The sequence below is a fragment of the Pogoniulus pusillus genome, chromosome 8 (genome assembly GCF_015220805.1).
Source record: "Pogoniulus pusillus isolate bPogPus1 chromosome 8, bPogPus1.pri, whole genome shotgun sequence".
In the NCBI taxonomy this organism is placed as follows: Eukaryota; Metazoa; Chordata; class Aves; order Piciformes; family Lybiidae; genus Pogoniulus; species Pogoniulus pusillus.
Window position 1 is genome coordinate 7924219 of NC_087271.1, and position 14165 is coordinate 7938383.

A 14165-nucleotide genomic window follows, 5' to 3' on the forward strand; every position below is an offset into this window, starting at 1 on the left:
CATACCTCTGCTTTCTCTGGTTCTAGGAAAACATGCATTTGGGATTTGGGAAAGGTCTTTTTAATAAGGGTTAATTGGAGAAGTATGTCACACATGACTGAGTACCGTTTCAAATTACTGCTCATGCTGGCATAACTACAACAGGCAAATGACAGAACACCAAACTGGGGAATAGGCAGCCCTCTTCTCTTCCGTTTCATCTTTAGAGTTTCAAAACTACCAAATATCAGCAATTAGAGAGTTGTGGCTGCTTTGAAAATATTGTTATGACCACATCTTAACATTCCCCCACAGATCCCATTGTTCTGTAAAATCTGGTTTTTGTTGTCACTCAGGTTATTAGTCTAGGCTTTGGACTTGGATTAATTTATCTGGTTTATGTGATGCAAAAGCTCAAGTTAGATGATCCTGATAGAGCTCTTTCTGGGCTTTAAAAAAAAAAAAAAAAAGGAAGAAAAAAAAAAAAGAGAGAAAATAACAACATTTTAGGCAGCCAGAACAGAGGTATCCCTGCAAAAAAATCGACATATGATCTGCAGCGCTGTGTTAGTCAAAGTCAAGTCCATATCCCTGAACCTGAAAACAGTCGCTTCAGTTTCTCACCGCTGCCCAAGTTAACTGCAAGCATTTCCTGACACACAGAAAGCAGGCAGAGAAAGGAAAAACGTCAACTTGAGAAAAGCACAGCTTCCAATCCCCACCCACTAGCTTCAGTCAAAGGGATGACTTCAGCCCCTTTCTTAACTAATCCTGTCACTGTAAAATCCTACAGTCATTCTTCCACACATAAAGGGAAAACGGACTCGCTAGGAGGACCTAGACTCTTTCAGCTTGAACTGTTAACCAATGGTGGAAATGCAAGAATGCTGAAGTTGTGCCTTCGGAGCCAATAGAGTGGATTTGTGTGTCCCACATGACTGTGTTTCCCCTGTCTTTCACATGGGCAGTATTTAGTTCAATTCAGAACTGCAGATAGTATAGCGTACAGAGCAGCAATGGGATGTCTGAGCACAAGTGGCTGACTTCCAGGCGACTTCGGGAAGCCCATTTATAGATTTCTCCTGAATTAAACTGGGATTCTGCACCTTTGACATCCTCTGACCCTCCTTGTCTCTGCAGAAGGAGACAGCGACCTGCACAGCACAACAGAACTGTGAGTACGGGGTCTATTTATTTTTCTTTTCACCCAGAAAAGCAAATACATTAAACAATTGTCGGGTTGCTTGGCGCTCTAAATCGATGGTTACTTTTCCCGAGACGAACACCTATCTAAAGTGCTATTCAGGAATACTTTTTGCAGGCTTCAATAAAAGAGAAAGGAGGGGACGGGGGGGACGGGGGGGGACGGGGGGGGGGGAGGAAAGAAGAAAGAAAAGAGTTATCCTCCAGGGCAGCGCCTGCATGCGTGCTGCATGCCACAATGCTTCCTGACATAGCCAGCACGCTGCTTTGTTCCTAAAGAAAAACAAAGACAAAAAGCCCTACACAACGTTATGTTGTTCACTTTTATTTGTACCCTGTGTCTAATCAGGCTTGATCTGTCCCCAAGGGGAAGGGGAGAAAAAAAAATAAAGGCAAACTTTAACTCCGCCAGCAAGGGCAGCCCAGACTTTCCCGACATCTGACAGTTATTATAATTAGCTATGAAAGACAGCAAAGACACTTTGGGGCAAATAGCTCTTACATTTGGAACAATGAAGTCGAGCAAGGTTCCCATCCCACCCCTTCCACGGCGGGGGGGGCGAGGGGGAGAGGCAAGCCAGCGGGGGGGGGCGATGGGGGGGAGTGTTGGAAAAGGATTATGGCTGGACTGGAAAAAAAACACAGCTAGTATAATATCTGGACTCACTCAACACAAGGAGAGGCTTCTTTTGATAAGCAACTTTAACTCCCTCTAGGCTGCGGCTTGCATTCACTTGGATTCCCGGTGGGGTGGGAAAGGGTGTGGGGCTTTTTGCAGCATAATGTCAGAAGGTTGGGGTGGAGGGGGGTAAGAGGGAATGAAGCGGGCAGAAAGAAGAGAATATCCATAGCGAGAGACATAGCAATTGCTTCCTAGAGCTTTGCTGGCCAGATCTCCTTAAGCTCAAGGTGCTTTCTGGGCAAGATTTATGAGAGTTCTCAAACAGAAGCAACAAACAAAGCAGAGCTGCCTTTTTTCCCCCCCCTTTTTGCCTTTTTTTTTTTTCCCCCCTTATCCTTCTCCGGAAAAGAAACTGAATCCAAAGGGATAACTGCATACTAAGAAGCACTGATTTGTGGTTTTGTTCCTATTTTTTTTTTTTGCCTCCACATGTTCATAAAACGATTAATAAGATCTTTCCCCCACCCTCCGCCTTCACTTTCCTTCCCATTCCTCTCACCTCTACCAAAAGTTAGATTCTGAAAACTACGATCAGAAGCGGGGTGGGGGGGAAGCAAAGACAATAGAAATGCGACTCGGTCCTGGTTGGGCTGGATCTCTAATAAAGCATGAGGTGAAAACAGTTTCGAAGTGAAAGATGAGCAGGCTTCTTTAAAACAAAACAAACAAACAAAAGAAAAAAACAACAAAAAAAGAAAAAAAAAGGAAAAAATTGAAAAAAAATTAAAATAAAATTAAGTGCAATAAGGAGAAATTGTTAAAAGACTCCAGACGCTACTCATTATGGCTTAAATAAATCTTCCTGGACAGATGTTTGCTTGCTCCCACTGCGGGGAAAGGAACGTTAAAAAGAAGCGTTTAAAACAACAACAGCAACAGCAAGGATCTGAGAGGGATTTTGTGCGTGTGTTATTTTTACCCAACGTAAAACACACCGTTTTATTCTTTGTCTGCCCTCCTGTTATCTCCCCCTCCCCCCACCCGCCGCCCACTGTGAGCTGAGACACCTGAAGGCTAGACACAATGATCAACAGAGCGCTGGGCTCGCCTGTCTGGATTCCAGCCAGATTTCTTTCTCCCCCTCCCCTCCCCAAGCGAGGAGCCTGCACGCAATGCACGGCGAGCCCCTCGCTCGCCGCTCTGCAGATCAGCCGCAAGGCTGAACCGTGCTGCAGAAAAGATTAAAGGCAAACACAAGCCTTTCCTCCTTATGTCGGCCAGGCTCCGTTTCAACTTCATTGCCATTTCTCGAGCAATGCGAACCAAGAAACTTTGTAAACATCTCTGCGTGGTGTTGTACAAAGCGCGCACATATGTGCGCAGGCTCTGCAAGGCTGTGTGACCGGGGGCAGATTGCACAGCGGTTTCTACAGTAGATTTACAGCCGGTGTAGTTATTTCACGTTAAGTTCATGCGTCGTGTAGCCGCCGTGTAGCTCTCGAGTACTGTGTCAAAGATTGTGTCTACAAAATACTCCATCCAGGCAAGGAGTCGCTCTGCAGTTGCATCCGACTGCAACGTTGGAACGCGTTATGGGTTTAGAGAGATTAGCAAGAGCTCCTAGACAGTTTCGTGGCAGTTTGAAGCGAGTCGGTGGTGAAATGCTTTGCAAGTAGGCTGGCTTCAAACCGTGGAGGGGGAGTATGGCAGCGGACTGCTGAGCCAGCCTTGCAGCCCTCAGCCTGCCTGTTCCCAGAGCCCCGAGGAACCCCGGCTGGCCCAGTGTCACCGTGCCAGAAAGTTGGGCTTGGGAATGCACTTCTCCCCAAAATAGTTTCTCTCCGTTTAGTGTGGCTAGGGGTGGGGTTAGCAGAGACATGGAAGGAAAAGGCAGATTCAAAGCACTTCCATTCTGTTTGAGTTTAAAATGTATGCTGTGCTGAACCCATTTTGGAAAAGTTCTTTGGAGCTGCATCGTCCTGGTACAAATTCTGGCACGTTGCATGTGATGGTTAATTTTTGCTTTTCGTTATGGACCATTGGGTGAAAAAGCATTCGGGTTTTTTTTGGGGGGGAAATCTTTCTTTTTCAACACCAATGTACTTGCAGACATACACAGTGCTTTCAGTTCACTCCTTGAAAAGACTTAAACTGTATCATAGCCACGCTGACAGGTAACTTCGTAGAAAGATAGGATTTTTTTTTTGTCTTTACCATTGATAATAGACACTGAAAAATGGAATCCAGCATAGCTGTCCTATAGACTGAGTCCTAAAATCCCCTTCCTCTCCAAACAGTAGCAGAGACACACAAACAAAAGGTTGCATGTAGTGGCGGCAACATCCATAGGCAAGGTAAAGATTCTAGAAAAGAGGTTTCAAAGAAATGAATAGAATTGAGAGCTGCAGCTAAATTTGCATTCCTGTGGGCTTGTTTTGGGGTTTGTTTTTGTTTCTTTGGTTGGTATTTTTTTGTTTGTTTGTTTGCCTTTTTTTTTTCTTTTAAAGACAAGGGATTTAACACTTTCCTGAAGGAATATTTTATCTATCTCCCATAAAATATACAAGCAGGCTCAACACAATGGTCATCTCTGACAAGTATATACTTGTAAATTACAGGCATGTGTGTATAAGCAGTCTCGCTGAAAGGAGTATGCTAGCTTCCTTTCTACTTTTCCTGGCATGTAACACTTGAAAATTAACATTTGTGCTTGCTGTTTCACAAGAGTATTTCAAAATACTGCTTGCTGGTACATTTTGAAGTGCTGGTTTTTAATTTTCCTAAGGTAATGACAATAAGCAGTTATTTTCTGAAGACTGAAATCCTATGCAAGTCAATTCTTCTGAATTTCAGAAGTGATTTACGCACCACTTTGTGTTAGAAGTGATATTTCAAGTGGCAATTGATATATTCTTTGTCAAAGTAATGACTAATTAGATAAGAGTTGAGCATTAAACACAAGCATAGGAGTACAGGACCCTTGCCTCCATGCGCAATGCTCTTCCCCCATCTCCCATTAAGGTCTCTTGATTTCTGTGAATGCTATGTGTTCAGGAGCTCTAACTAAAGTACATAGAAGATACCAAAGCCCAGTGTTGCTGCAAATGTGGCCTTATCCTTCAGCTGCTGTTGTCCAAGTACCTGAGATTGGGTGCTCTGTGTTTTAAAAGCGCAGTGTTACTGCAAATGTGGCCTTATCCTTCAGCTGCTGTTGTCCAAGTACCTGAGATTGGGAGCTCTGTTTTAAAAGCGCAGTGTTACTGCAAATGTGGCCTTATCCTTCAGCTGCTATTGTCCAAGTACCTGAGATTGGGTGCTCTGTGTTTTAAAAGCACAGTGTTGCTGCAAATGTGGCCTTATCCTTCAGCTGCTGTTGTCCAAGTAGCAGAGATTGGGAGCTCTGTGTTTTAAAAGCCCAATGTTGCTGCAAATGTGGCCTTATCCTTCAGCTGCTGTTGTCCAAGTAGCAGAGATTGGGAGCTCTGTGTTTTAAAAGCCCAATGTTGCTGCAAATGTGGCCTTATCCTTCAGCTGCTGTTGTCCAAGTAGCAGAGATTGGGAGCTCTGTGTTTTAAAAGCCCAATGTTGCTGCAAATGTGGCCTTATCCTTCAGCTTCTGTTGTCCAAGTAGCAGAGATTGGGAGCTCTGTGTTTTAGCTTTTTAAGCAAAGGGTTTATTTACCTAAATGCAAACAATTCTCACCTGTGAATTATTGCTGACTTCTTGGAACTTCTGAATAGTTGGGAAAAAAAAACAATTCTAGAAGATCATGCATATTTATGACTCCATTCCTTACAAAATTGATGTGAATTACAGCTCATCTCTTAGCCTGTGGCCTCCAGTTTCTTGTGCAAACTCCATGTTGCTACTTGCACAAACGTCAAGTTCTGATTTCTTTTCTTGAACTGTCTGCCCTCTTCTGCCTATGCTTCCTCTGTTACATCTGCTCGTTTGAGCCTTTCCCAGTTCAAGCGGAAGTGCAAGTTTCAGTCGTAAGGATAAAGTGCTCAGGATTCCTGCCAGGTTTTTCAGAAGCTTGGTTGCTTCACTTACACACCTTTACACAGCAGAAGTAGCTAGAGAGCCTACCAGAAGCACAGGCAGTCTCAATAAGGTAACGGGGTCAGCTGAGATCATCCATCAGAGATAGGAAGAGAGCTGTGCATTGCATTTCGATAAATAGAAAAGCAGAGAGGGTTTCAATATAAGCTGATTTCTGATTGATATTTTGGCAAACTGTTGCAAAGCTCCAGCTACAGGCTGAGCCAAAATGACTTTCGGTGTGGTACAGTTAGACCAGATGGCCACGTGTTCTTTTCTTATTTAGATGAGACTTTTCGTTTCAATAACATCTTTCTTCCTGACCTGCTTAAAAATTCCAGCGAATGAAATCAGCACAGGATTTTCAATTCTAATTGACCATGTGCAGAGGAAGGGCCAGTAGAGAAATCAGTAGGGCCATTGTGAGGCACACTGCATCAATCTCTCCTTTGTCCTGATTTTTTTTTTCCTAGCATGAGCTAAAATAATTAAGAATATTTAATTTATGTTATTTGTACAGCAGGAAATCTTGTTGCGCCCAGGCAAAAACCATGGCAAGTTCCTCTTTTCTCAATGCTTGCACCAAGGAATGTGCCTATCACACACCAGACAAACAGGTACTCAGCATCATTTAATTGCCAACTATTAAAACAAAACTGAAAAAAAAAAAAACCCAAACCCAAAACCTCAAGCAAAGTATGAACAACAACAACAACAAAAAGCGAATTAAAGGGTGAACTGCTTTGCTTTTTCTAATGAAGCAAAAAAAAACCCCATGAAGGATATGGCACTTCTCAAACTAAGAGTCAATCTGACACTAAAAAAAAAAAAAGATCTTAATAAAAACATCATAAAAATACCTTCCAACTGTCCAATACAACAGGTTTACAGTACCTGTAGTTTCCAGTTGCTGTTCATTTGCCTACATGGCTTTTACACGCACGTACCCGCTCGCGCTGTGTGGGCTGATGGTCATGGACTCGCTAGCGCCTGTGATCTACATGCAAAGTACAGATTGCAGCAACTGTGCCTATCACACACAAACATTATCTGCAGAAATATGCACGCAGATGACATCACTGCAGTCTTCCCTACTATTTTATTTGGGTTTAGCGAGATAGCTGTGAAAGAATATCAGGATAGTTAACAAGATTTAGCAAGTGGAGTGTGCAGAAGGCGCAGGAGGTCTTACCCATAGGTTCATCTAGCCCATGGATAAGGTAAGTGTGTAAAATGGATCCTTTAGGAGAAAAAGGGAAGGGAAAGACCAATTCAAAGCAATACAGAGCAGATCTGGCTGGCTTTGTTTGGTGGTTTGGGTTTTTTTTTTGTGTTGTTGAGTAGGTTTGGGGTTCCTTGGTTTGATTTTTTTAAGAATAATTTTTTTTTGGAAGCAGGGGGAGTTGTTTGGAGTTTTATTTTGGGAGGACTTTGGAGTTTTTTTCTGGTTGGTTTGGGGGATTTATTTTTAATATAGTTTTTTTTTTTTAATTTATCTATTTTACACAAGGGAAAAAGCTTAGCAACAGCTTTACCATTCCTGTTATATTTTATACAGATTCCATTTACTAATCACAGTTTGGTTTAACGTGACACTTGCGTGGTCCACGATTTCGGATTATCACTACAAGCTTGAGTCAAGAAACAAACCAAACAGCTCTGGAAAAAAATCATTTCTGGAAAATAATGATGAAAATTGTTCCTTATTTTCTTTAGCTGAAATGAGAGTTTTGCTCAAATCCCAATCACTTCCTAAATTTGAAAACCGACCCTAGAGAGAATGCAGTGGACAGGGTGGACTTTGCTGTACGTGAAGCATGCCATCCGAGTAGCATATGCGTGAAGAAACATGCCTGAGAACATAAAACAAAACCCAGACTTTGGGACTGGCCAGACAGACATGGTAAAAGGTCTGGTTTCACCTCTCCTGCAAGATGCTTTGTTGCCTTGGGCAAATCGTTTAACTGTCTGGCTTCCCATCTATGTATTGTAGAGTACGATTCAGGGTTTGAATTTGTGATTGTTACTGCGAGGTCAGCGTTCAGATACCACAGCAAAGGGTACTGGAGGCACCTGACATAATGCTTCCAGACAGAAGCAGTTTGGTTTCCTGCTGTTCTTAAAGCAAATAATTTTTGCTATTTCCTATAACTAGAGAAGATATAAAGTTTGTTTCCGAGGATGTTCACACAAATCACTTCTATCTTATGAGTGTTTTTATGTTTTTCATGTACTGGAACATTCACTGGTTTTTTTTTCTTTTTTGCTAACATGCAACAAAACAGCAGAAGATAAATAGAATTACTACTTCATGATGCTCTCTGTTCAACACAAAGTGCTGTCTTTCAAGGCCTAGCATTAAAACACTTACTTCTGTAGAGTAATGACTTGGCAGATTGTCCCGTGGTACCTGCATGACCAGCTGTACCAAACTTGAGCACTATACATTTATGACCTCCAGTATTTCTGCTAGTATCTGATCTAGCAATAGTATTGAGCATATTCTTATTCCTAAAGCCTAAAGGTGATCCAGCAAACAGCTTCCATGCTCAAAAGTTCAACACATGCTTAGAAGCATTGTGCTGAAATAGGTCTTTAATTTCTGCAGAACCCTTTGACATGAGAATCAACTTTACTGAGGGTCATTAAGTTATTGTTCAAGGTTCACCTCTCTATTTCTGTTGATGATTCTTTGATTCTCACCATTGAGCAAATTGACTTAGAAACCTTCGGGCAGTGACTCTAGAATTGGCTGCTTTTAAGAGAAGTAATGAGCAGCCCTGAATTCGTCACGAGATTTCATGGACAATTTTTTCAGGCCACCTTTTTTGTGACTAACTGCAGTGACCATGCCACACACATGGAATGCAAAACTTTGTTTTCCCTGCACGAATAAGTACGAGTGATCTCTATGTGAAAGGAAAAAAAATCATTTGCTAATGAATGTTCCTATTAATCAGTATTTCAGTATAGTATGGAGGAAAGACTTTCAGTTATTTTGTTTCAGGGCTGTTCAGGAGTTGCAAAAATAAAAGGTTCTGTGATCGATCTGCCACTCATCCTGGTGGGTTTGCAGAAGGGTTAGGCTCGAGAGAAGCAGACAAGAAGAAATTATCCTGTATGGAAATGCAACCTTGTGCAGAGCTCAGAACGAGGAGAGGAAGTCAGCGAAATGTGCAGGGGTATGTGCGATTGATGGGCTGCATTTCGGCAGCCTATTTTTACTGTCAAGGCTCCAGACTATATTAAGAGTCTACCCAGTCTCCTGGGTAGAGCCATGGGATGCAGGACAGTGGGATCACATAAAATGATTTAAATCAGTTTGTTCTCATGATTTCAGCTAAGTGTAGTAGGTTCAAAACTGAAAGACTTAATTGTGTAATAAAAGTACAAGCACCTCTTTGTGCTTTAGCTCTGCATTTTTCCAGTATAGAGAAATTGATGAGGTTTTCTTTGATTGAAAAGAAAACCAACCAGAAAACAAAGGCAAGGAGGGTTATTATTTTCGAGCAGCATCCCAGTTGAAACTGGCTTCATCTATCAAAAACATCAGCTCGGAAGGAGTTGTAAAAACAAATGTTATACTGCATCCTATGAGTGTTTTACAAAAAGTATCTGGTTAAGAAGCTTCAAGGAAAAAAAAAAGAATGGATTTAAGTTGCATAGAGAATTTCATAGCTGCCTTTCAAGAAATAAAAATCTCATTTCACAGAATTTTTTATCCCTACACAAAGTTTGTGCTCCTGCTTGCAAGTATTTTTTTTTTTTGGTTGATTTGCAACCACTAATTTACAAAACAAAGGATTTAAAAAGACAAACAGTTCTGCCACAGTGAAAGAAAAAGTTCACCATGTTGACTTAAAGGCGTAGAAAGGGTTAAAATTTCAGATCTTTATGTAAGAATTAAAAATGAAAGGAGAGTTAGAAAGGGGGGAGAGGTGGGGGAAGAGCTAAGCTGCTGGTGACTTGAATGTATTTATGGATTACTATGTCCTGAAAAGAAGAAAACCAGAGTTGTAAGATGACACTGCAGGGGTTGTCTGGACTTTTCACCGAGTGTAAAGTCTGTTTAGTCAGTGTCTTAATGCCTAATGCTGACCTTTGCCCTTTTCACTCCTCCGTGCTCCAGGTGCAACATTTTTGCAAGTGCTTTAACATTATTGGAAAGTCTGTGCAGGTTTCACACGCTGCAAAGTGCAGAGAGCGTTTTACACAACATCCATCACCAGCACCAATGTCAAGACTTAGCGCATTTTTGTTATGCTAAGTACACACAGTGATTTGTTTTACACATGCCCCCCCCCTTATTAGTATTACTGCATTAAATTAATAAAAACAAAAGCCTGCTCATAAGGGATCACCCCATACAACGTGCATAATTCCACGCAACAAGATACAAGATTAAGTTTAAACTCATGTCTCGTGCTCCCCAGCCCCGTGAATTACAGCAGGGGTACGCCACGTATGCTGGCAACGCTATTGATCTCTCTTAAATGAATTCTCTTTGCTATGGAAATGGGAGACAGCACCAGAACCCATTGCTACGAAACATCCAAGGCACTTCACTTCCCCTCAAAAATAAACTGATGGCTCGTACAGTTATTAATTATATTTGGGCTGACACAAACTTAAAAAAAAAACCCTCTTAAGTTTTCCACCACACTAATAATTAAACCACACTCCCTGAGGTCCCTATAATATCAATTCTGATTTACAAAGATAATCCTTGAAAATGATTATGGACTGTGAGATAATACAAATTCTCCAGTTGTCAGGAGGCAGATAACAGAAAGGATGGCACAAGCAGATGCATCGTTGATTTGTCTATGCTTTGTATTTAGTAGATGGTTGCTATGATTTTTGAGGGCCTGCAGTCTGACTTTGCTGGGGAGAAAGCACGAGCTTGGTATGGTCATTTTCAAGACCCTTACAGATTTTGTGTCATTTCTGAAAAGCCTGCCATGGGCATTTCTTGCTACTGTGGGCAAGGAAACCGTTTCCCCCATTCACATTATGCTGCAGGACTGATGACTTCTTCAGATATTGGATCTGGCATTTAAGATCCCTACGTTTTCCACTACAAAAATATCATGTCCTTAAAACGCACCCGGTACAATCGAGGCATAAAACTCACTGGAAATACAAGACTGCCAAGTACATGTTTCCTACACTTTGTGATCTGTACAAGCTAACCATGCCTAGAGAATATTTAGAAAGCATGATTTTGACATTTAAAAGCTTTAGTTAACTGACCTTCCCCCACGTTTCATCCTCACTGAGCTACGCTGTAAAATGTTCGTTAAGCTGAAGGAAAGGAAAAGGATTGATTTAAGAGAAGTCAAGAGCAGCAGGTAGTCTTTATGGAGAACCTTACCAATCAGAACTGTCTAGCCAAAATAACCCAAGATAACACCTTTCCCAGGCATAGCATTACTTTAAGGTGAGATCTGCATAGAAAGAGATCTGATGAGGGTTTGCATTTAAGGAACTCCCACAACGGAGCTGCATGTGGCTCCGAAATGCAGTATTTATTTTAATAGGTTGTCTTTCAGATATGACAAGCAGCCTGCAGTACACTCTGCCTTTCTAAAAGCATGTCTTGCTGTTTCCTTGTGACAGCTATATATAAATTCATTTAGGCCATCATCATTATCTAGGTAGCCTTAAGGGGAGCAGTTTTGAAGAGGCTTGTTTTAAAAACTAAGTATATATCTTCCTATATCACAGTATCATCAGGGTTGGAAGAGACCTCACAGATCATCAAGGCCAACCCTTTACCACAGAACTCAAAGCTAGACCATGGCACCAAGTGCCACGTCCAACCTTGCCTTGAACAACTCCAGGGATGGCGACTCCACCACCTCCCCGGGCAGCCCATTCCAGTGTCCTATGATTCTCTCAGTGAAGAACTTTCTCCTCACCTCCAGCCTAAATTTCCCCTGGCACAGCCTGAGGCTGTGTCCTCTTGTTCTGGTGCTGGCAACCTGAGAGAAGAGAGCAACCTCCTCCTGGCCACAACCACCCTTCAGGTAGTTGTAGACAGCAATGAGGTCTCCCCTGAGCCTCCTCTTCTCCAGGCTAACCAATCCCAGCTCCCTCAGCCTCTCCTCGTAGGGCTGTGCTCAAGGCCTCTCCCCAGCCTCGTCGCCCTTCTCTGGACACGCTCAAGCATCTCAATGTCCCTTCTAAACTGGGGGGCCCAGAACTGAACACAGTACTCAAGGTGTGGTCTGACCAGTGCAGAGTCCAGGGGCAGAATGACCTCCCTGCTTCTGCTGACCACACCATTCCTGATGCAGGCCAGGATGCCACTGGCTCTCTTGGCCACCTGGGCACACTGCTGGCTCATGTTCAGGCGGGTATCAATCAGCACCCCCAGATCTTTCTCTGTCTGGCTGCTCTCCAGCCACTCCGACCCCAGCCTGTATCTCTGCATGGGGTTGTTGTGGCCAAAGTGCAGCACCCTGCACTTGGAGCTATTGAACCCCATCCCATTGGACTCTGCCCATCTGTCCAGGTGGTCAAGGTCCTGCTGCAGAGCCCTTCTGTCCTCCAACCCAGTCACATCTGCCCCCAGCTTAGTGTCATCTGCAAACTTGCTGATGACTGACTCCATGCCCTCATCCAGATCATCTATGAAGATGTTAAAGAGGATGAGGCCCAGCACAGATCCCTGAGGGACACCACTAGTGACAGCTGCCAGCTGGATGTAGCACCATTCACCACCACTCTCTGGGTCCGGCCCTGGACTGGAGCCAGTTCCTAACCCAGCACAGAGTGTTGCCATCCAAGCCGTGGGCTGACAGCTTAGCCAGCAGTTTGCTGTGGGGGACAGTGTCAAAGGCCTTGCTGAAGTCCAGATAGACCACATCCACCAAGCGGGTCACCTGATCCTAAACCCATGCTGGCTGGACCTGAGCCCTTTGCCATCCCTTAGGTGCGCTCTTATCACCCCTGAGATAACCTGCTCCATCAGTTTCCCTGGCACTGAGGTCAGGCTGATGGGTCTGTATCAGTTTGTTCTAGGTGTAGGCAGGAGTCAGGGGATCAAAGTATTCTGGGAAGTGCCCTTAAATGATTTCTTTACCTTCTTTGATTGAATTAGTAACATTTGGATTACAAGAAAATCAAGATAAAACCCTAAAAGTTGTGTATTGCATGACAGACTGTTCCTAGAGCTGAGTAGCTTTACCTCAATACTAAGAATGCTCCTGTTCACAGTGCAGCTGCTACCAACTCATCAACACCCCTTGTTTAAGAGTAGGGCACAATTAGAAGCCAAAACTTTGAAGCAACCTGAAATGTTATTATTGTAGTAAGCTATGCGACTGGGTTTGATTTCTAGCCAGACTGCATCCCTTTGCTCCTGACACTATTTACAAGACATATTTAGTGCAGGTGGTACTCTACTTAATTTCCCCGAAGGTCAAGTGTACTTGTCATAATTGTAGTTTTTGCACAGCTGAGAATTCAACTACTGTAGACTGAAAACAGACATTGTTTCTGTGAAGGAAACAGCACTGAAGAGTTGTACACGAAATAAACAGAACCAAGTCATTTTTCACACTGTTTTCTCCTTCTGCCTCATCAAGACCGTCACTGATGGGTTTGCTGCGTATCAGTGGAAGCAGATCTTTGGGTACTTATATTTACAGAACTTCAGAATCCTTTGTCTGGAAAAAGTGGTTTGATTTGTCTTCCCGTCAGTGGCCACTGCGTATCTTTCTCAGGACTGCAATCTGAGATGGAGTTAGCAGTGCTTGCAAGGCACTGATTTTCTAATTCTTTGCAAAATGGAATTAGTCAAGTTTCTAGTTTAAGTAGAGGGGGGAAAAAAATAGACAACCAAACCTAAAAATTCATTTAGTATCCTCCTATTTTAGGAGATCAAAATCATGTGTCTCAGAGAAGACTCATGTGAAGCTTCTGTAAGTTCTAAACAGTTGCTATGCACCATGCTAAAACTGTCGTGGTAGAAGCAGGGCACTATTCTTGTGTCTTGATTCATTTACCCTTAAGAATTATTTGTCACTTCTACATGCAATAAGTGCACCTAAAATACAGGAAATAATCTAGTGACCCTGCTTTTTCTGGGCATACCTCTCTGATCCTCTAGCTTACAATCATTCCTAAAGCCTTCGCATACAGTTTTACCTGAAGGAAGGAAATTAAAGCAAGCTGCTCTTGAATTGTGCTTGGTTTTAAACTTCTTTTCTATGTCAGTTGAGACAAGCCATAACAAAAAAAAAAAAACCCAAACAATCCAAACCTAAACAGGTGTCTCCTTCTGTAATTCTTACATAATACCTCAGTCTTGTG

The 14165-nt window shown here is 42.7% G+C and overlaps 1 long non-coding RNA gene across 4 annotated transcripts in view; it reads left to right on the forward strand.

Moving 5' to 3' along the window:
* The first annotated feature begins 791 nt into the window (after positions 1 to 791).
* LOC135177834 (uncharacterized) overlaps positions 792 to 14165 on the forward strand; it is a 94479-nt gene continuing 81105 nt past the window's right edge. For all 4 annotated transcript variants that reach the window (XR_010303183.1, XR_010303185.1, XR_010303184.1 and 1 more), the window contains exon 1: positions 792 to 1153. This is a non-coding gene — a long non-coding RNA (uncharacterized LOC135177834). The remainder of the gene's footprint in view (positions 1154 to 14165) is intronic.